Genomic DNA, 23589 nt, shown 5'->3' on the forward strand with positions numbered 1-23589 from the left:
TCTGGTATTTTGGGCAAGTTCTTCTCTGAAATTCCAGGTAGCGAAGGGGTTAAAGAGAGCAGTATTGATATTTTTTGTAAAGGTGGGTGCAACAGGCAAAAGCCGTTATTTCAAATAACAAAATAAAGGTAAACTTGCTATTTGTAAACACTTTAATACTCTCCTGCAGGTAATGGATCATTGTAGATATATTAACCCTTTCACGCCTTTCTGACATTCTATTCCATCCTAACCGATCTGGGCTTCCAGGATGCATTCCAGGATGCGTTCGCGGTCTGGAGGGCGTGCTTAGCCTCATAGGGACGCCCCCCTGACCCGTTCCCATCTATTTGTTTAGACAAATTAACCCTGTCATGAAAGAGTTAAAGGGGAGGCAGATGTATAGAACAGTGTTTAATCTACTGTTTATTGTTGGTTTGGAAGTGCTTAGGTCAGGAGTATAGAGAAGAAATGTGAACCATAGCTCACTCCAGCACTAGAGGGATAAACAGTTTGTACACATGCTGCCAAATCAGTGTCTGAGATCCGCAATCAGGATAAAAGTTGAATGTGGAATATATTAGTTTCTCTACGTTTCATCGTTTGAAGACAGCACCACCTGGACTTATTCCTCGTTTGGCATGGGCTGTGTTTGCCAGACACTTCACCACTGCATACACAGGTATCAGTCCAGCCAATCAATGTAAACATTCATTGAAACATTACATATACAGTGGATATAAGAAATTAATACACTGTTAAGAAATGGCAGGGTTTTTAAATGTAAAGACAGATTTAACAACTATGTAAATGTCAGACTTTTCCCCCCCTCTCCTCTGGATTATATATATATATATATATATATATATATATATATATATATATATATATGTGTGTGTGTATATATATATATATAGTGCGATCATCTATCTTTCTATTTATATGTATATATGTAAGAGATATAGAATTATTTAATAGAAAATTAGCAAATCTAGTAACCCTGCTTGCTTACCCCAAGGAATACTCTGTATACACTGTTACCAATGCACCAGGGAACTCTGGGTAAGATATGCAAACTAGATATTCAATTTCTCATGGTTCTAAACACACACACATATGTATATATATATATATATATAAATACTGTATATATATATATATATATATATATATATATATATCAGCATAAGAAATAGCACAGCACTCCCCGGATTTTCACCAAAGAGTAAAAATGTTCCTTTATTTGCAAAAGTTAAAATTCCATGTCACCAAACGTTTCAGTGTCTTAACTGACACCTGACACCTTTCTCAATGGCACATCAGTTTGAACAGCAATGTATCTTACCCATCACCCAGTCACCTTATAAAACCTAAAAACAAATTACTTCAGTTGCGTGTCAGCCAAATGCGATATTCCTCAGTGTATTCGTCATGATCGTATATATCTAGCCGCATGGCTAATTTGCATACTCACTGTGTGTGACGTGATCACAGCATCACTAAGTATAGCAAGCATTCTGGATATCACAACAGCTGAGCGCAACAGTTATTGATAGAAACGTCTATCGTAAGGAGTGTTTCTTTACAAGATCTGTGAACTGAACACTTAGGTGGGAATCCTATATCCTGCTTAATGAATAAACTGGATCTAACATAGAAGACATGAGTATTTTCAACACTTCGTGTTAGTCAAAGTATGGTAGAAAAATACACTCTTTGTTGACCGCACTAGTTCATTGGTACATACAGTCCAATATATCTGGGCACATAGTTATGGATATATAAACCACCAGAAGGTAAACCAACAGTTTATAGTCATTTCCAAAATTTTATAATGAAGTCAAACCTGTACAAGGGGCTATAACGATTTCACTATCACATAGGGACCTGATGAAATATGACATGTCAAATCATGTTTGAATTCATCCCAATTCACCTCATTAAACTTCCCAATCCAGAGTTCCAAAGGGTTAGCTCATAAGAAATGACTACATTCCAACATGGTATTTAGTCCCTTAGGAGCCACCGTATCTGTGTCTGTCACCACCTCTTTTCAGAGGTGCTACTCGATCAATTAGCATCGTACGTAGACTCGCAGCCGCGTGACCAGCTCTCACAAAGTGACGTGAAACAGGTTGATCAGAGTCACCTGTTTTAATTGCTTCTCTGATGACACACCGATGATTAGCCATCCTTTCTCGGAAGCTGGTGGTCGTTTTACCGACATATACGAGAGAGCACGGGCAAGATAGAGTGTAGATTACAAACTCACTAGTGCAGGTTAGCCGATGATGGATCTTATAACGTCTCCCATTGAAGGGGTGATGAAAAATGGGACCTGTAATCATGCTGTTACAAGTCGTGCAATCACCACACTTGTAACATCCCAGCTTCCTCCACTCATTCAACCATGATCCCTTCTGATAGCATCTTGTGTAGTCATTCTTCACCAAGATGTCCCTCAAATTCGAGGCTCTTTTATACACCATCCGAGGTGCCTCACAATTCAAGAAAGGTAGAGACTTGTCTGATTTTATGATCTCCCAATTTGCTTTTTAAGGATCTTTCCATGCTCATATGGAGTGGACTGAAGGTAGTTACAAAATTTAGCATGCCATCAGAGGTTTTGTGGGATGATTCCCTATGTAAAAGACAATAAGGTTGACTGTTTTTAGGGTTTATAAGGTGATCGGGTGATGGGTAAGATACACTGCTGTTCAAACTGAGTTAAGACACCGAAACGTTTGGTGACATGGGATTTTAACTTTTTGCAAATAAAGGAACATTTTTACTCTTTGGTGAAAATCCGGTGAGTGCTGTGCTATTTCTTATGCTAAATTGTATACTTTTCTACACAAAGCACCCCGGTAGCTGCCATTGTTCTAAGTGAGTGCACTGATTCTGGATACCATTTTATATATATATATATACACACACACATACACACATTAATACATATGCAGTATATATATATATATATATATATATATATATATATATCCACATACATACGTTGCATGTAATTAAGATTTTTATTTATCTGTCTCTTCGAGAGTGGCAAGAAGTGCTATGACTGCTAGTCTGACTCCAGAAGGCATTTGGCTATAGCACCGGTTTATGTTAATTAACCCCTTAGACGTAGCTGTCAATAGGAGGTTAATATCTGATAAGCTTAAACACTCTCAGGATTTCCAGCAGCTGCTGCTACACTTGCCTCATTTAATGTTTTCAACTTGTGGCTGTCAATCTGAATCACTTGTGGGGAGGGGGATGTATGTTATAATTATAGCTCAGCTACATATTATTTTTCTGGGAGAATAATCAAATAATAAACATAAGTATTTATTTTTTGTACTAATATATTATTTTGTGTTATTTAATGGTTAATACAAGTGCAAACAGAAAATGTTATAATGTGTTAGATCATTTGATGATTGAACTATTGCTTCTATATAACTGTGTCATTAAAGGGACAGTCAAGTATAAATTAAACTTTCATTATTCAGATAGGACTTTTAATTTTAATCAACTTTCCAATTTAATTTTATCATCAAATTTGCTTTTTTCTCTTGGTATTCTTAGTTTAAACTAAACCTAGACAGACTCATATGCTAATTTCTAAGCCTTTGGGGGCTGCCTCTTATCACATGCTTTTTAAATCTCATTTCAACACAAAGACAGAAAGTACACATGGGCCATATAGATAACACTGTGTTCAGGCACAGGGGGTTATTTAAGATCTAGCACAAAACAATGCTAAATTTAAGACTATAGATAATAACAAATCACAGTCATGTGATCAGGGGGCTGGAAGAAGGTTCCTAGATACAAGGTAATCACAGAGGTAAAAAGTATATTAATATAACTGTGTTGGTTTTGCAAAACTGGGGAATGGGTAATAAAGGGATTATCTATCTTTTAAAACAATAACAGTTCTATGGTAGACTGTCCCTTTAACATCTACAAAGGAGTTAAATGCATTGTTACAGCCAGCTGCAGAGCAATAATATTCTACTAGTGACTAGCTGAGCACATCTGGTGAGACAATGACAAGAGACAAACGTAGCCACCAACCAGCAGCCAGCTCCCAGTAGTGCATTTCTGCACCTGAACCTGCCTTGGTATGCTTTGTCTACAAAAGATATCAAGAGAACAAAGTACATTTAATAAAAGAAGAACATTGGAAATGCCTTTTAAATTTTCATGAAAGTTTTTAATTTTAACTTTGTCTTTTTTTTTCATTTTTCATTTGACATATGTATTTTTTTCCCCATCACTTTATTGACGTATAACTAAAATAACAAACAGGTATATACATTCAGAATACAGTGGTTCTTTTGTTTCACATATTGAGGTACCTGGTTGATCTGCATTTGGCTGATGGATAGGAATAAACATAACTATAGAAAGAGAACCCAGGAGTTGGGTCATACTCACTTGCCTAATTTAAGTGTGCCATTAGTTACCTATTCTGAATAAGTGCCGATTAAGTCCATAAACTCAAAGTCTTACTATTTTTCTGTCTCTGATCAATGGTGTCCATAGCTCCATCTCTTAAGATTGTGGCTGGAAAGACTTTAAAATATTGTTGCTACTACTCCCTAGTTAACGGGGAACAATAGATTGTAATTTCTTACAGAGGAAAGGGGTCTTAGAACAAGACAGGAGTAGTAATAAAGCGGAAGCAGATTATAGGAGGGTTTAGTTGGGGTGTGAAAGTCCTCCCAGGTCTATTGTGCAGGGAGGGTAGTCAGGGTCCCTTACGCATACCCCCCAACTTTTCCGATTTTCACAGGACAGTCCCACTTTTATGGTCTGTCCCGCTATCCCGGGATCCTTGCCATCTGTCCCGCATTGCCCTATGAATTTATTCTATTGGGCCCATACTCAGAAGCAACTAGATTTTCTCTCCCATGGTTAGATAGCTGTTAAATTCCCTGTGGAAAAGGAATGGTGTGTGGGTTAAGTAGGAGTAAGAAGGTTGTATACCATCTTACCTCAGGTAATGGTGACCTCTAACCTCTGGTAGTGATGATGTCTAACCCCTAGTGATAATACTAGCATGCCTTCAGTTTTATACAATGAGCAGTACTAACACCAGGGTAATGAACAGTGGCAGCCACAGACTGCCAGTTAATGTGCTTGCCAATCCCAGGACCCCATACAATGAATTACAGATACCCATATATGATGTAGTGTGTGTGTATCTGTATGTATAAGTGTGTGTGTATCTGCATGTATAAGTGTATGCTATGAAGTGTGTGTATCTGCATGTATAAGTGTAAGCTATGTAGTGTGTGTGTATCGTGCATGTATAAGTGTATGCTGTCACGCCGCTTCCTGTGGCCGTTGCCACGGACACAGTCGGCTCTTTCCGGTTGCTGGGGTGGTTGCTATGGACGTGGCTGTGCTCTGGGTGCACTTGCTGCTACATCATCCCTCTGAGCCTCTTGGAATTGTTCCTTGGCTCGAACCTGGGGCCATGTAAGTACCTCTGTTCTCTACTTACATTGCCCAAGTATAGGTGTTGCTGTTCGTGCTCCAGGGTGCTGTGTACTTTATTACTGGATTGCTATTACGTTACTGAACTCTGCCTGTCTGACTACTCTGCTTGCTTAATCCCTAAAGTACTGGATTGTTATATTGATGCTGAACTCTGCCTGTCTCACCACTCTGCCTGCTTAACCCCATAACTGTTGGATTGCTATACTGGTACCGAACTCTGCCTGCCGGACCATTCTATTGGTTTACCCCTGAACTGTTATATTACTGGATTTCCTTTTGTTGCTGACTCCTGCCTGTTCCTGGTCCTTCTATTGGTTTACCCCTGAACTGCCTTACTACTGGATTTCCTTCCTGTTTCCGCTAAGGACTACCCTGCCTACTGTGAGTACTACTTACCTCATTTTACAAACTTTCTCTGCTCTGGGATATTTCCTATCATTCCACTTGATACCGGGATAAGAAGACTACTGGCCAAGTTTGGTCTGATAGAGGAATATCCCACGAGCATTATATTATACTTGGGCCATGGACCCAAATTAGGTAGCAAGGGAATCTCTCTTCAAGGACAGATGATGGGAACCCATACCATACACTTGCAGAGTGTGGATTCTAAACTAGAGGCTATAACCGCTATGCTCTCCTCACTAGTTGCAGAGAAGAACGCTGCTCCTGTTGTTACACAGCCGGTCCCTGCTCCTAGTGCTGCAACTTCTTCCCCTGCTTCTGGAAGTATACCCCGGATACCATTGCCTGACAAATATGATGGTACTACTGATTGTAGGGGTTTTCTCAACCAGTGCAGGCTGCACTTTTGCAATGATCCTCACACCTTCCAGTCTCCTCAGTCAAAGATCACTTTTATTATTTATTTATTGAAAGTCAATGCCCTAGCCTGGGTCTCTCCCCTTTTGGAACAGAGCGCTCAACTCCTAAACGATGCTGATGCCTTCATTTCTGCATTATCTTCTGTGTTTGGGACCTACGGCCGCACATCTGCTGCAGAGTTCTCTCTCCTGGATCTCCGCCAAAGCAATAGAACTGTGGCACAATACGCCATCGAGTTCTGCACTTTGGCACTTGAGACCAGTTGGGATGGTAGTGCTCTCAAGGCAGCCTTTAGGAGAGGTTTGCATAAACGCATCAAGGATGAACTTACTTATCGTGATGTCCCTTCTTCCCTGGATGAATTTATAACACTTTGTATCAGTCTAGATTGTCGCTTCCAGGAGAGACAAGCTGAAAGAGACAGAACTTGTAGAATCCTTCCCTCTTGTCCACTTACTGGTCTCTACACTATCCTCTACCCCCTCAGCACCTCCAGTATCCTCTGTAGAGGAACCCATGGATCTTTCCTCCCTCAAGCCCTCTGAATCCGAAAGACAGAGAAGAAGGAGAATGAGACTGTGTTTCTATTGTGGTTCTAACTCACACCAACTTAAGAATTGTGATATTCTGCTGGGAAAAGCCAATGCTTAGAGGATAACATTGGGGTACCTCTAAGCGTAGTCACTTCTAAATCCCCTCTGTCCTTTCCGATCCTGGTACCTGTTACCCTTACCTTCCTTCAGAATTCTGTCCACACCCAAGCCTTTATTGATTTAGGGGCAGCTGGAAATTTTTTTGATCACCGTTTTATGATTCAGGCAGGTTTACCTCTTCTGCAGAAAAAGCAATGTCTCAAGATAACTACTCTAGATGGCACTCCCCTTGGATCAGGTTTAATTCATTTCGAATCAGCACCCCTAACCCTGACTGTGGGAGTCCTTCATACCGAACAGTTGCAGTTCGATGTCATTCATTCTCCAGCACAACCTGTCATCCTTGGTCTTCCTTGGCTTCATATACACAATCCACAATTCGACTGGGATGAGGGACAGTTGGCCTCCTGGGGTACATCCTGCTTCCACTCCTGCCTTGATAAGGTTACTCCTCTGCACCGCATCCCCATAGCCAGTTTACAGACCCCTTCAAGCCTTCCCTTAGTATATGCGGATTTCAATGATGTGTTTGAAAAGAAAGCAGCTGATGTGCTGCCACCCCATTGTCCTTACGACTGCAAAATTTACCTCTTTCCTGGAGCCCCACTTCCTAAAGGGAGGACTTATCCACTCTCCAAAGCTGAAACCAAGTCCATGGAGGACTATATTCAAGAAAACCTATCTAAAGGTTTTATTCACCCTTCCTCTTCTCCTGCCTGGGCTGTCTTCTTTTTTGTCAGTAAGAAGGATGGTGGACTCAGACCCTGTATTGACTACAGAGCCCTAAACAACATCACTATTAAGAATCGCTATCCCATTCTTTTGATCACTGAACTTTACGATTCAGTTAAGAATGCTCGCTACTTCACTAAGCTAATTATACTTCAGAACAAATTTTATTACATTTTGTATTTTATTTTTTGTACAGCAGTATATTTAGGATTGCAATTTTACAAATTCTGATTATATTGCTGACTTCACAGGAGCAGAACTCACTACATTTTCTAAGAAAAAGGGAGGAGCCTTAAAATCCCAGAGAGATGAGAGATGCCTTCCATAGAAAGTAATGAAGCTCCCTGAAATACAAAATTTCACAGGAAAAAGAGAAGGTAACTGGAGAACCCCTGGGGCTGATATAAAGGCTCCATTTGCATCAATTCCAAATTAAACTGAAATGGTTTCACTGCAATTTAAAGGTACAGTAAACGTACAGAATAATATTATACAATTCTGCACATAGTGCAGAATTATATAACATTATCTTAGTGGTAACTTCATAAATTAAAAGCATTGCAAGTTTTTTTAGTGTAAAGTTGGACTCCGCTCCAGGCTCTACTGAGTGGGTCTTGGATTTCCAAAGCTCTTTGCGGGCTTGCTGGGTAGTCACGGCACGCCCAGTCACGCTATTGGACTAAATGTAGCTCGCTCCCACTCTGGTCTAGTACGCTCTGGTCTAGTAGCGGGAGCAAGCTACATTCAGTCCAATGGCGCAACCGGGCATGCTGTGACTAGCCAGAAAGCCCACGAAGCACTTTGGAAGTCCAAGACCAGGGGCGTGATTACATATGCATGTCACCCGCAAAATCCGGCGTCTATGCGCAGAATTATATAATATTATTTTGTACGTTTAATGTCCCTTGCTTTTGTCTATATTTTAGTATATATATTACTTTTCTGTTAGTTAAAATAAGTGCATTGTGAAATTTGAGCAAACTTCACCTGCGTACAGTTGGTGAAACAAATCAGTGAGACCAGCTTGTTTAAACTGCTTAGAAAATTTCACAAGGCTTGTGAGAGAGCTTCAGACATACCCAGGGAACTGCCCTGCCCCTCCCACTTTCTGAAACTGTCAGTTTACAATGAAGAAAAGTGCAATGTAATTTGTAAAAGATACACAAGTTATATAAAGTATGATCCTATATATAAAGTATGATCCTAAGTTATAGACACAAAATTAAATTTATTAAAATACAAATGAGAAAGTGCAAAGCTTAAATGCAATAATAATGAACGGACCCAATCTGAACTGTAAAGTAATATAAAATGCAATGCACAAAGTGTAAGTGTAACAAAACTCTCATACCATGCAGTGCTTTATTGCTCTGGGCTTGTCTCTGCTTCACATACATAAATGAGAGAGATCCTCCCTTTTTCTTTTGAATATTCAGTGAGTTCAGCCTTTGTGACATTTCAACTACAATTTCTCTCCAAGCTGGAGTATCTTTAAATATCAGGGCCTAAGTCCCCAATATGCAAAGCATTGACAGACCGACGAGAAGTCTGTTGATATATTCTAATAAAAGGGATGGACCCACAAAGTGCCGGCAAGTGGAGATGTATCTCCCATAGGATATAATGGGGAGCTCTACTTCAGCAAAATGTCTCCAACATCACCACTTGTCGGCACTTTCTGCGGGCGGGGATCCATATTTGAAGTGTTCCTACACAGTGCACGGTTTCTGTGAAGGAACACTCATATAATGCCTGTGTGACCTTACTGTAACTACACCTACACTACCTGCCTCACAGTCTGGCAACTTAACTGAAAAGGTGGCTAGAAAAACATGGCTGACACCCTAATCGTAATCTGTTCTTCAGAGATTGGAGTATATTATACTGCTGACAATGTATCCCAAACAAAGTACAGGTTACTTCCCCTGGAACTCTCACAGAACGGCTACACCTACGTCATACTTTACCTATACTCCCCCTGGAACGCCCAGCTAACTCCCTAATACCGCCTACACCTATGTCATGTCTTAGCTACACTTCCCTGAAATGCCCAGCTAACACCCACAGACCACCTACGTCATGTCTTCCCTATACTCCCCCTGGAACGCCCAGCTAACTCCCTAATACCGCCTACACCTATGTCATGTCTTAGCTACACTCCCCCTGGAACGCCCAGCTAACTCCCTAATACCGCCTACACCTATGTCATGTCTTAGCTACACTCCCCCTGGAACGCCCAGCTAACTCCCTAATACCGCCTACACCTATGTCATGTCTTAGCTACACTTCCCTGAAATACCCAGCTAACTCCCACAGACCACCTACGTCATGTCTTCCCTATACTCCCCCTGGAACGCCCAGCTAACTCCCTAATACCGCCTACACCTATGTCATGTCTTAGCTACACTCCCCCTGGAACGCCCAGCTAACTCCCTAATACCGCCTACACCTATGTCATGTCTTGCCTATACTCCCCCTGGAACGCCCAGCTAACTCCCTAATACCGCCTACACCTATGTCATGTCTTAGCTACACTCCCCCTGGAACGCCCAGCTAACTCCCTAATACCGCCTACACCTATGTCATGTCTTGCCTATACTCCCCCTGGAACGCCCAGCTAACTCCTTAATACCGCCTACACCTATGTCATGTCTTGCCTATACTCCCCCTGGAACGCCCAGCTAACTCCCTAATACCGCCTACACCTATGTCATGTCTTAGCTACACTCCCCCTGGAACGCCCAGCTAACTCCTTAATACCGCCTACACCTATGTCATGTCTTGCCTATACTCCCCCTGGAACGCCCAGCTAACTCCCTAATACCGCCTACACCTATGTCATGTCTTAGCTACACTCCCCCTGGAACGCCCAGCTAACTCCCTAATACCGCCTACACCTATGTCATGTCTTGCCTATACTCCCCCTGGAACGCCCAGCTAACTCCTTAATACCGCCTACACCTATGTCATGTCTTGCCTATACTCCCCCTGGAACGCCCAGCTAACTCCCTAATACCGCCTACACCTATGTCATGTCTTAGCTACACTCCCCCTGGAACGCCCAGCTAACTCCTTAATACCGCCTACACCTATGTCATGTCTTGCCTATACTCCCCCTGGAACGCCCAGCTAACTCCCTAATACCGCCTACACCTATGTCATGTCTTAGCTACACTCCCCCTGGAACGCCCAGCTAACTCCTTAATACTGCCTACACCTATGTCATGTCTTGCCTATACTCCCCCTGGAACGCCCAGCTAACTCCTTAATACCGCCTACACCTATGTCATGTCTTGCCTATACTCCCCCTGGAACGCCCAGCTAACTCCTTAATACTGCCTACACCTATGTCATGTCATAGCTACACTCCCCTGAAATGCCCAGCTAACTCCCTAATACCGCCTACACCTATGTCATGTCTTAGCTACACTCCCCCTGGAACGCCCAGCTAACTCCTTAATACCGCCTACACCTATGTCATGTCTTGCCTATACTCCCCCTGGAACGCCCAGCTAACTCCTTAATACTGCCTACACCTATGTCATGTCATAGCTACACTCCCCTGAAATGCCCAGCTAACTCCCTAATACCGCCTACACCTATGTCATGTCTTAGCTACACTGCCCCTGGAATGCCCAGCTAACTCCAACAGAACACCTACATCATGTCTGCAATCTACCTGACTAATAAAGTATACAAACTAAATATATAACTATAGGAGCTATGTCGCTACATTTATATCTAATGTTAAAATGATATGCCTTGTCATGTATAATGCATATTATTTAATGGTTTTGTATTAGCTTAGTTTATTCTCTCAATAAAGGCTCTAAATAAATGTGCATATTGGAAAAAGTTACAGAGTAAGGGGCCGATTTACCAACCCCTGTATCGGCCCCAATACCTCTGTTTCCGCTCGAGCCTTCAGGCTTGCCAGAAACAGAAGTTAAGAAGCAGCGGTCTTAAGACCGCTGCTCCTTAACTTGTTCGCCTGCTCTGAGGCGGTGGACATTAATCCGTCTGATCGCATATGATCGGGTTGATTAATACCAGAACTGCTTGTGCAATGTTAAAGGGACATTATACACTCATTTTTTCTTTGCATAAATGTTTTGTAGATGATCTATTTATAAAGCCCATAAAGGTGTTTTTTTAAATAAATGTATAGTTTTGTTTATTTTTAAATAACATTGCTCTGATTTTCAGACTCCTAACCAAGCCCCAAAGTTTTATGAGAATACCGTCGGCTACCTTCTCCAGCTTGCTCCTGTTTGTGTAAAGGGTCTTTTCATATGCAAAAGAAGGGGGAGGGGGGGTGTCTTATTTGCCACTTGCAGTGGGCTTTCCAACTACCTTTTCAACAGAGCTAAACTGACAGCTTCTAAGTAAGTTTTAAAACAGTTTTATACTGGATTTTTATATCAGTATCTGTGCATCTTATTCTTTCTAGCAGTGTCTATTACATGCAGTTATATGAACATGAGTGTATACTGTCCCTTTAAATGCCGACAGCGATGTCAGGCGGACATGATCGCTACAGCGGATCATGTCCGACAGTTAGTAAAACGGCCCCTAATTATGACGTCCACAACTGAACATGCTCGTTAAAACCAATATATTCATAAAAAAATTCAATGAGATAATGATTTTACTAAAAGAAATTCTATACAATTTAAACAAACTCTGAGAGACATTCTGCACTTTTTAGAGCCCTGTGTTTGAAAATGAGAAAACTTCTGCGGCTCTGTCCAGTGTTGGCACTGCTTTTTCTCGGAAGCTTGGTGGCATGATCAGATTCTCCATACACCACTCCATAAGCATGCAGATCTTGCCCACCTTCAAATCATTGAGGAACGTGTTGGGTCAATAAAGATCATAGGTGGTGATGAAAATGGCAGCAAGAATTTGCGCTCTCTTGACAGGATACTGCTCCCTTCTAGAGTGGTCTGTATATCCAAAGATAGTGGTGTAAAATAGGGTGGAGCCCTCAGATTTTTGAGCATCTACAGCATTGTAGTCTATGGGGCATATTTATCAATGTGCGAACGGACATGAAGTAGCGTATCATGTCCGCCGCACATCGATAAATGCTGACAGCATACGCTGTTGGCATTTATCATTGCACCAGCAGTTCTGGTGAACTGCTGGTGCAATGCCGCCCCCTGCAGATTCGCGGCCAATCGGGTGTCAATCAACCTGATCGTATTTGATCGGGTTGATTTCTGTCCACGGCCTCAGAGCAGGCGGACAAGTTATGGAGCAGCGGTCTTTAGCGGAGCTTGATAAATATGCCTCATTAACTTTTTATTCTGCAAAGCTGAATAAGTGTAATGTATATTGCAGCAGACTTTTGAGTGCCTAGGGCAGCACAAAACCTAAATAAGCCACTAACATATATGTGTTTTTTTAATTAAATAATATACCAGTAATCCAATGAATATTATTATTAATATATAGCATATGTACAAATAATTTATTATAATTTTGATTAATTTTTTAACTATCATGTCTAAATCTCCAAACAAGGACATATTTTCTCATAGGCCTGTGCCTAGGGCAGCACATTTTGAGTATGCCATCATGACTTCCCAGGCCTCTGCTCTGCAAATGTTTTATTTGTATTTATTTGTTTTTTATTATTTATGCATTAAAGGGACAGTCTAGTCAAAATTAAACTTTCATGAATCAGATAGGACATGAAATTTTTAAACAACTTTGTGTAAAGCTAAACCTAGGTAGGCTCATATGCTAATTTCTAAGCTGTTGAACTGCCTCTTATCTCAGTGCATTTTGACAGTTTTTGGCAGTTAGACACTGTTCATGTGTGTCATACAGATAACATTGTGCTCACTTCCCTGGAGTTATTTAAGAGTCAGTACTGATTGTCTAAAATGCAGGTCTGTTAAAAGAACTGAAATAAGGGGGCAGTCTGCAGAGTAAAAAAAAGTGTATTAATATAACAGTGTTGGTTATGCAAAACTGGGGAATGGGTAATAAAGGGATTATTTAACCTTTTGCTGCCAGAAATATATGAGGCAAATATGAGATAAAAATGTTTAGTTTTTTTTTCTGGGAGGGGGGCTACAAGGAGCATTAAATGTCTCAGTGCCTAGAGAAGCACAGAAATTAAATAAGTAATTGCAACCATAAAGGAATATTGAGATCAAATTCAATTTGTGTACAAGTTTTGAAGTCGAAAAGTGTGATTTGACTTTAACATGTGAACTGAGCACGTGCTTATGGTTAACAGATACAAGGTGTAGCATTTGAAAAGCCGCAACATTCTTTGAAAAGCTGTCAGGAACATGTTTTCTGGTTGATTTTCAAATTTGTCCTCGGGCAAGGTATAAGGGTTGTTTTTCTGGCCCAAAATGCATTTGAAAAGTGTAAGATAAATATTTCTGTGAAGTTTTCAAATTATTTGGAATGGATTTGAATTTGATAATCCAACAACAAATTATGCCATTATTAAAACTGCGCACTGAGAGCGGAGGATGACAATGTGTTGTTTTCCTGGGGGTCCTACTTCTAGTCTGGATTCTGGGGGCCAAACATTGCAGGTGGGGGTAGGAGACTACAGTCGCATATTTTCCCATATTATGATATTTCTGCAAACTTAAGTTACTTTCTACAGATTCTTGATCTGCTGAAAAAAACAAAACAAATTTAAGCTTTCATGATTCATGAAATTTAAAACAATCTATTTACTTCAATTATAAAATGTGCTTTGTTTACTTGGAATCCTTTGTTGAAAAGCATACATAGGTAGGCTTAGGAGCAGCAATGTATTCAATCCTTGGTAAGCACTCCGTTGCGCTGGAAGCCCCTCTCTGTTCCGGCTTATACAGCTTGTACGCTAACTTCTTGTCTCTCACGTAACGCTGTAAGGTGTCCCAACCTCAGCGCTCCCCACGGAAACTCACTACTGTTTGCTTCGATCCAGCCTGGTGCACAGTGAATGGAGCTTCACCAAACTCCCCAGGTAAAGTAAAACAATAGAACCAACATCCTCACACTCAGGAAATGCCGGACAGGGATAAAGACAGGATGCTTTAGTATGCCATAAAAGAGCTTTTATTGAATATTGCTTGCTATGTTGTCAGGTCAAACGCGTTTCGTTTGTTCTTAACTTTCTCAATGACCCACAATTTGCATGTAGACACACACCCCTATTTAAGGGGTATAGACACACCTCTGTCTATTACGTGTCTCATGCAACTTAAAGTAAACGGAACTCTCAGAATATTTTACGTTACTTACTGGGGAAAATGTAAATACACTCATGCAGTATAGCATATAATTTATACATGAAGGACTTTCAAGATGTAACATAGCCTTTCTCCAGTAAATATTTCTATATCTTTATATAGGTACATATCACAATAGCTATTCCATATCCTTCCAGTATAACCTGGTTCAAATATTTTACGATATTACTTACTGGGAAGACTATAAATACAGTCATACAATATGACATATAATATGTACATAAAAGACTTTCAAAATGTAACATAACGTTTCTCCAGTAAATATATCTATATCTTTATATTGGTACACATTACAATTGTAATGAATAACTATTCTACAACCTTCCATTGTACATCTGTGTGCTTGAAGATAAATAGCAATGTCAACTACTATGTACTGTGTTTTCAACAGCAATAGGAGAGTCCACATTTCTACCTTCCATTGTCACCTGGTTCAAAGGAACAATATGTGCATTTATACTTTAATCTCTATTTAAATGAAGGAAACTATAAACATGTATATATATGCACAAAATGGCCTATCCATAGGATTTCAGAGAGTATGTAGAGAGCACATATTAATTCAGAATATAAGAAAGTAAAAAACCACTATGGTATATATAACCATAAAATGGATAAGAGTAGAATATATCATATTTACCAATATTATGAAAACCAAGAAATCCCATGTCAATGCAGTAAATGGTATTACTATTTAATCAACATATAAGTTTATGTCCCAATCCGAATTTAAATCTCTGGGGACCCTAGTGTTTAACTGGAATATCCAATAAACTTCCATCTGACATAGAAGTTTTATTCTATTACCTCCCTGACTTGCCTCTTGACATGTTGTATGTCCTGAAACATCAAAGACTGACTATCTCCATTATGTGAATTACGGAAGTGTAAAGTCACAGGGGTATCAGATTCTTCATCCCCTATGGATCTCAAATGTTCCAGAAATCTTTTTTTGAGAGGTCTTGTTGTTTGACCCAAAGAGAAGAGAGCAAGTCCGGGGTCAGATTTAAAAGCAAAATACTTTATTTGTAAAAGTTAAAATCCAACATGGGGACAGAGCACAAAAAATCCAAACATCTAACACTGTGGCTTACGCGTTTCGGCCGTAGCCTTACTCATAGCCAATTGGCTATGAGTAAGGCTACGGCCGAAACGCGTAAGCCACAGTGTTAGGTGTTTGGATTTTTTGTGCTCTGTCCCCATGTTGGATTTTAACTTTTACAAATAAAGTATTTTGCTTTTAAATCTGACCCCGGACTTGCTCTCTTCTCTTTGGATTATTTTTGCCGTTTAACCGAGGATCAGATTGAAGGAGTGAGTGCTGGTACCTATTGTCCAATGGGAGGAAGGAAGGTGTGCAACGGTTAACCAATCAGGATCGTTAACGTCAGCAGTGAGTCACGCCAAGGCCTGTGTGTGCGTCTGGATATACCTATGAGAGAGGAGTTCCTTCGGCGAGCGGTGTTAGGCATATCCGCAATTGAACCCAAAGGAAGGGACCGCGAGACAGCCCAGGATCACCGGAGTCGCCAGTCTCCCTCAGAATTGACTGTGAGTACACGAACAATACTGTGGTAGGGCGGTGAATGCTATTATTTTACGCTATATAGCTGCTAAGGAATTTGAGCCCTGTTACCCAGTATCTTGCACGGATTGTACCGTATGAAGTGGTTTATGTATTAACTCACTATTTAAAGACTGTTTTTGCTCTAGGCACACAGGCTGAACTGTACCAAGGTGTTAACTGACAACAAATTTCGTTGTTTATTACAAACGGATATTATCAGTTGTGTTACTATACTCCCCACGTACCAGCACTTTTATCCCCACATAGTACACACAATTTATGGGGACTGTATGAATAGGTGATCTTGTCTACCAAACTGTTTTTCTTGTTGTTTGACCGACATACTTTATATTACAAAATTTGCATGTCAATAAATACACAACATACAAAGTATTACAGTTAATGTAATTCTTGATTTTAAATGTTTTCTAATAATTTGTGGATGTAAATGTGTCGCCTAAGGTTGCATAGGTGCAGGATTTGCACCTACGGCTTCCACATTTGAAAACACTTTGTTTAGGTGTGAGCCAAATCCTTGTGTTTTCTATGGGTAACATTGATGGAGAGAGGATGTTTGATAAGGTTTTTTACTTTCTCGTCACAAATTTACAGCCATTCTCCACAATTTTATCCAGAGTCGCAATACAGGTAGTGATTTTTTAATAATATCGCAAATAATGCTATGTTCCCTGCTATAAGCTGTAATAAAAACAGGCTTCTTAAGAAAATCAGTATGTGTTTTCTTTTTTTGTTTCAACATATCAGCTGTGCTCATTAAATCTACCTGTGACTTTGCTTCAGTTAAATGTTGTAAAGTGTACCCTCTCTCTAGAAATCGCTCTGTAGTTTTTTCAGAATGAATTTCATAGGACTCTACTGTGCTGTAATTTTGTTTGGTTCTCATGTACTGAGGGATTGCCCTTATGACATGTTTAGGTTGGTTGGAGTTTGCTTTGAGGAGAGTTTTTCCAGCACTTTGTTTCCTATAAAGCTCTACCTCCATTTTATTACCAGTAATGTCTGGTTTCAGTAGTACATTGAGAAAGGGCATTTGTTTCTTACTCATCTCCATGATGAATTTTAAATTTAATTGATTTTGAGACAGATATACAAAAAGTCAAATATCGGTTTGTCCTTCCCTTTAAAAATAAACATCAAATCGTCAATGTAACGACTGTAATGAATAATGTTTTCCCTAAAAGGATTACCATCGCCAAAGATCCTGGACGGCTCCCACCAGCCAAGATATAAATTGGTATACGTGGGGGCAAACTTTGCCCTCATGGCTGTACCCTGTCTTTGGCGATAGTAATCCCCCTCAAAAAGGAAAAAATTATGGCTCAACATTCAACAAGAATTCAATCGATTTCAAAATAAATTCCTTACAATTTTAGTCATAGTTGGTGTATACATCCAAACATGATTCTACTGCTAGAATGCCTTTATCATGGGGAATAGAAGTATACAAGGACACTACGTCTATTGTGACAATATAGTAGTCATCTGACCATTTCACCTGTTCAATCTGCCTGATTAGATCCGTAGTGTCCCTTGTATAGCTCTCCAAATCCAAAACAATAGGTTGCAAAAAAGGCATCTATCATAGCACAAATTGGCTCATTCAGAGATCCTATTCCTGCCACTATTGGGCGGCCTGGGGAAGATGTAATGCTCTTATGAATCTTGGGGAAATAGTGAAATATTGGTACAATAGGATGTTCTACTAATAAATAATCAAAATTGACCTTGGTTATTGCACCAATCATAACCCCCCAGTCTAACAGATCATGTAAGATCTTTCTGTATTTAAAGGTGGGATTTGTTTGTAATTTCTCATATACATCAGTGTTATGAAGCTGCCCGTGTGCCTCCGCCATGTAGTCGCCTTTGTTAAGAACGACTACATTTCCCCCCTTGTCAGAATTGCGTATAACTATTGCCCGATTGGTTTGCAATTGTTTAAGAGCAATTCTTTCTTGTTTATTCAAATGATCATGTTTGAAAGCATCCTGTTTACTCATTACTTTTTCATGTAAATCAATTCATTCCTTTTCTATAATCTTGTGAAACACCACTATACTGTTATTTCTATCGTGTGGGATAAAAAGAGGATTTATCTTTAAAGTTTTTTAAATTTACATTTGTATGTATTGTAAACATCAGTGTCATTACCTCCATCCCTTTGTAAATGCATCAGACCAATCTCTGCACATGCATCAACAAAAGAAACGGTATCATTGGTTATATTACCAGTGTCATTGACACTTAGGGCTAGATTTATCAAAGCTGAGGCGTACAGGGGCAAGTATACGCGCCCCTGTACTGCTCAGCTCGCCTGTGGCGGGGCGAAATTACCCGCAGGTAATCAACATTGCACACGAGCGCAATTTTGCGCTCGTGTGCAATCCCGCCACCCTGCTCGCGCACAGCCAATCACGTGCGGGCAGGAGCTGTCAATCTCCTCGGTCGGACTCGACCACGGAGATTGAATTTCGCCACCTTAGAGGTGGCGAAGAGCTTAGGGAAGCAGCGGTCTGGTGACCGCTGCTTGATAAATTACGGCGAGCAAGTTCTTGTGAGAACTTGCAGCCGTAGGGGCTTGATAAATCGAGCCCTTAATGTCTCACTACTTCCTGAAGATTCAATACTGTTGCTAACAGTTTCAGACAAATCAAAGAAATGTTTCTTAAGTAGCAGTAATGTCACAAATGTATTAGTGTCTATAATTGTCTGGAATAGATCAAAATGAGAGGAGGGAGCAAAGTTAAGGCCCAGTGATAGAATTTTAATCTGCGTAGCAGTTAAATTAACTGAAGATAGATTGATTACATTCTTTGACTCTGAACATATTTTCGACTTTGGTTCCTTCGCTGTTTGCGAGGATACCGGTGCTGTGGTCCCTTTTGATTTGTGGGGATCCCTTTGTTTGCCCCTGTATCTGCTACCCCTATGTACCCTGTATGTTTTTCTTTTGCTCTTGCCTGCAATATGCCCTTCGGCAGCAATGCTCTACTGGAAGTTAGCTGCTGAGCTGATTGGTAATTGCACATATATGCCTCTTGTCATTGGCTCACTTTAAAGGGACATGAAACTCAACATTTTTTTTTCATGATTCAGATTTTTAACAAGTTTCTAATTTACTTCTATTGCCAAATGTTCTTTATTCTCTTGGTATTTTTTGTGGAAAAGCAGGGGCACATATCCAGAGCACTATATGGCAGATGTTTTGCACAAATGTTATCTGTTTTCAAGAGCACTAGATGGCAGCCCTATTTCCTGCCATATAGTGTTCCCTTGATAATAGAAGTTAATTGGAAAGTTGTTTCAAATGTTTTTTTTGGGGTTTCATGCCCCTTCAACGTATTCCAAACGAATTTCCCATTTTCATTGATAAAAAGAATAATCCCAGCCATGATAACATCTACTTTATTATTAAGCACAATACAAGATTCTGTTAGATACGAGAATATAAATATGGATTTTGTTTAAATAACAAAAATCAATCCTTTTTTTTCTCCACACTTAGTGAATCATATAATTCTTATGTTTTATCAATTCATCCATTTTTGTTTGTCTAATTTTTATTAAATCTAAGACAGAAAACGCCAAAAATATATATTTTTTTTAAACTGATCTTAAAATGTGTCTACAAACACCCACTTTTTTTGAGATTCTAAAAACACTTGATAAACGACTACTCTCATGCATGAACACATTAAGTTAATGTCTGAATATCAAGCCCGGAGAACACATGCCTCACTCAGTATATAGTCTATTGCAGCTTGGGATTGTGGGTAAGAACATGCAACATATTCTAGTAGTATGTTAGTATTTTGAGTTTTACAGGAAGCACAGTGTCACTAAGTAATACAAGGAGGTATTTGGAAGCATCATTTGATAAAGTGTGAAGCATTGTCTAAAATGTCCATTGATGTAAGATCTTTATATCATAGACTACAGCCATAGGGGTAGATTTATTAATAGTCGAGCGGACATGATTCGCTGTAGCTAAACGATTCGACCTCGCTAAATTCCAGAAGCATACACTGTCGGGAATTAACATTGCACAAGCATTTCTAGTGAAATGCTTGTGCAATGCCGACCCCTGCTTACTGGCGGCCAATCGGCCACTAGCAGGGGGTGTCAATCATCCGGATCGGATCGGGATGTTTTAATACGCCACTAGGTGGCGGACAAGTTAAGGAGCAGCGGTCTTATGACCGCTGCTTCTTAACTTCCATTTCAGACGAGCCTGCAACAATGGGGCTCCGAAAAAACATCCGCTACTTAATAAATGGAGCCCATAGTGTTAAAGGGTTAATTCATTAGAGCATGTAATTTTATCACTAGTGATCCTGCAAAGCTACGTGTTAACCCCCCTGCAAAGGGATTAAACATATAGTTAAAATACTGCTCTGGATCACAGAGCACTGCTGGTCTAAAGTGGAAGCAGCGATTTCCTCTCAACACCAGCAGTGCTCTCCGGGGTTCTAAACTGTACTTTAACTATGTGTTTTAACCCATTTGTGGGGGTGATAAAATTACATTTTCTAATGAATTAGAGAGTTTTATTTTATCCCTAAAATGGCCCTTTAAGACTAATATTATATTACGTAAATAATAAATTTATGTTATGCCATTTTTAGCTAAATGTCATAGAATTGAATCTATTATAAAAAAAAAGTAAGCTACAATAGCATTGCAAAATAAATTTGGCCCTTAGGGAAGCCAGATGACTTCATGAGTCAATATGGGAATTTTATATGAAAGGACTATACTTCACACCATCTCAAGAATTAACCCCATGATTATTATTAAGTCTGCATCCCATTGCTTAGCAATCCTTTGCAACCCTCTTTGACAGCTAAGAAGTTAACATAAACTTTAGCTTCCTACAATTACCCACATGTTGTCTCCATTCTATTACTTTAATTAATGTTATTGTAAGGGTCAACAACGTTTCTGGGTAGACGATGCCTCTTCAGGAGATCAGCTGCCAAATATATATCCCGTAAATCTTCCATATTCCTTCTGTCAGAAGGAAGTTGGGATTTGGTTGACAGGAGATTGTACAAACTGTTTTCCAGGTTTTGTGTTCTCAGAATGGACTCTTTACCTTCATCTTTAGTAGAGTGAACAGTTAATCTTTTTCTTGAGGGCAGCTGACCTTTTCCATAGAATATATTTTTCTCTGTCTGCTCCCCAAGGCCAATATTTTGTCCTCCCTCTTCTGCATCGAGTGCATTTGTACTGTAGACTCCCCTTTTTCCTAATAGCATCCTTTTGCGTGAAATTCCTAACTCTTCCAGGGTTGGCCATCTGTCTTGCTCGCCTGAATCATAATTAGCATCTAAAAAAAAAAAATACACATAAATGTTAATATATATTATATTTATCATAAAACATAATTTTATATACTATCAATCTTCATATTATGTTAATATTTTCAAAAGCTTTTAATGGAGTTTCATTTCAAACCTTTAAATTGATTAAACATTCTGGGGGGGGGGGTGCAATTACTTTTTGGTAATCCAATTTGACTAGTATTCCTTTCCAATAGAGGTTTTTGTTTGACTATGTACAGGCTGTGAAGCTCATTGACCATACACCGGTGTTCCCAGCAAAATCTGAAAATGGATTTGCCTAATATAAACCTCAGGGGCAGGCTGAGTCTGGTTGTACAAAGGTTTAATTGGGCAGTACATTGGAGTGACAGGTTGGACAGTATGGAGGCATGGTTGGCTGGGAATTGTAGCATTCCTAAGCAAAATTTTGATGGTCCGGGGGGGCGTGTCCAGGCTATGGTCCAAGATGGCAGCTAAACTAGGAGCTCTGCAATCCAGTATTACATTCCGCCTGTAATCTGGTGACTAAAAAAAAAACATCCAGCAAGAAGTAATACATTATAACTTTGGGGACACTTCGCTGCATGGATATATACAAAGATTTTTGTTTACAACGCAACAGGACTGCCTAGACTGGACCGCTGAGTGTCTTGGGCGGCCTCTAAGGAGAGAGAGCTCAGCTCCCCCCCCCGGGAAACCGGGTAAGCAGAGACTGTTCACATTCTCTGTCTAACAACTAGTAATAAAAACTGAGGACCTCTGCACAATACTTATATCTCTGGAAACTAGAAGTAATCTAAGAATCCAGTATAGATTTTTCTCTGAACATGGAGGAGGAACTATATCCTAAGCTACAAGCTTTATTTGTTGAGTCTGAAAAGCAAATAAATAGAAGATTTAATCGCCTCATGGCAATCGTGGGAGTGCAATGTGAAGGCAGGGGACAGAAGGGTGAGGCTCTATCGAGTGTTGGAGAAGTTCCCGTTACATATGCATTGCCTGAAATAAAGCAACTAAAAGTAGGTGTCGTCGAGACGAATCTGGAGGATGCGTGTGAATCATTGGTCCCGCAGGACCGGGACGCGCCGATACCTGGGAAGGGTACAGGCGTAGAAAGAGGACCCCCCATCAGTGTATGGGCCATGGCGGAAATGAATATTACCTACTTTGAGGGACATCGCCAGGCTGGTGCTGCTTGTGGGGTCACGGTGGGGAGAGCGGCCGGCTCCATTAGGTGTGGCCCGGCGGATGAGCAAGAGTTGCAGATGGATTGTTGCTGGACTGGTACTTATACAAACTCAGCCATGGATCTGCCTTTAACAGGGACTGCTGCACCGTCAGACGGCTACAGGTATTTTAACGCTCCCGCGAAAGTCGGTATTGGGTGACACTCTGAGTATAGCGGGTCTCATGGGCCTGGGGGCCCGCTCCCGAAGATTGAATGTTTCATGGAATTGTGAGTTATGATTCCTAGGCCATATCTAGGGGGTCATACATGTTTTCGGCATAGTAAGAATCCTGGACCTATAGACCAGACATAATATAGTAACCGGCTTTTGCACGGTATACCCCCAGGAGTCTAGGATTTGGGCACTTTAATGATTACTGCGAGGTTTGATGATGAGGCCCACCACGCTCTAATCTATGTTACGGGACTCCTGCAGCTTGTACTAGTTTGAATGCAATTATTCTTTTAATTGACATACTATGCTTAA

Source organism: Bombina bombina, chromosome 12 (genome assembly GCF_027579735.1).
Source record: "Bombina bombina isolate aBomBom1 chromosome 12, aBomBom1.pri, whole genome shotgun sequence".
NCBI lineage: Eukaryota > Metazoa > Chordata > Amphibia > Anura > Bombinatoridae > Bombina > Bombina bombina.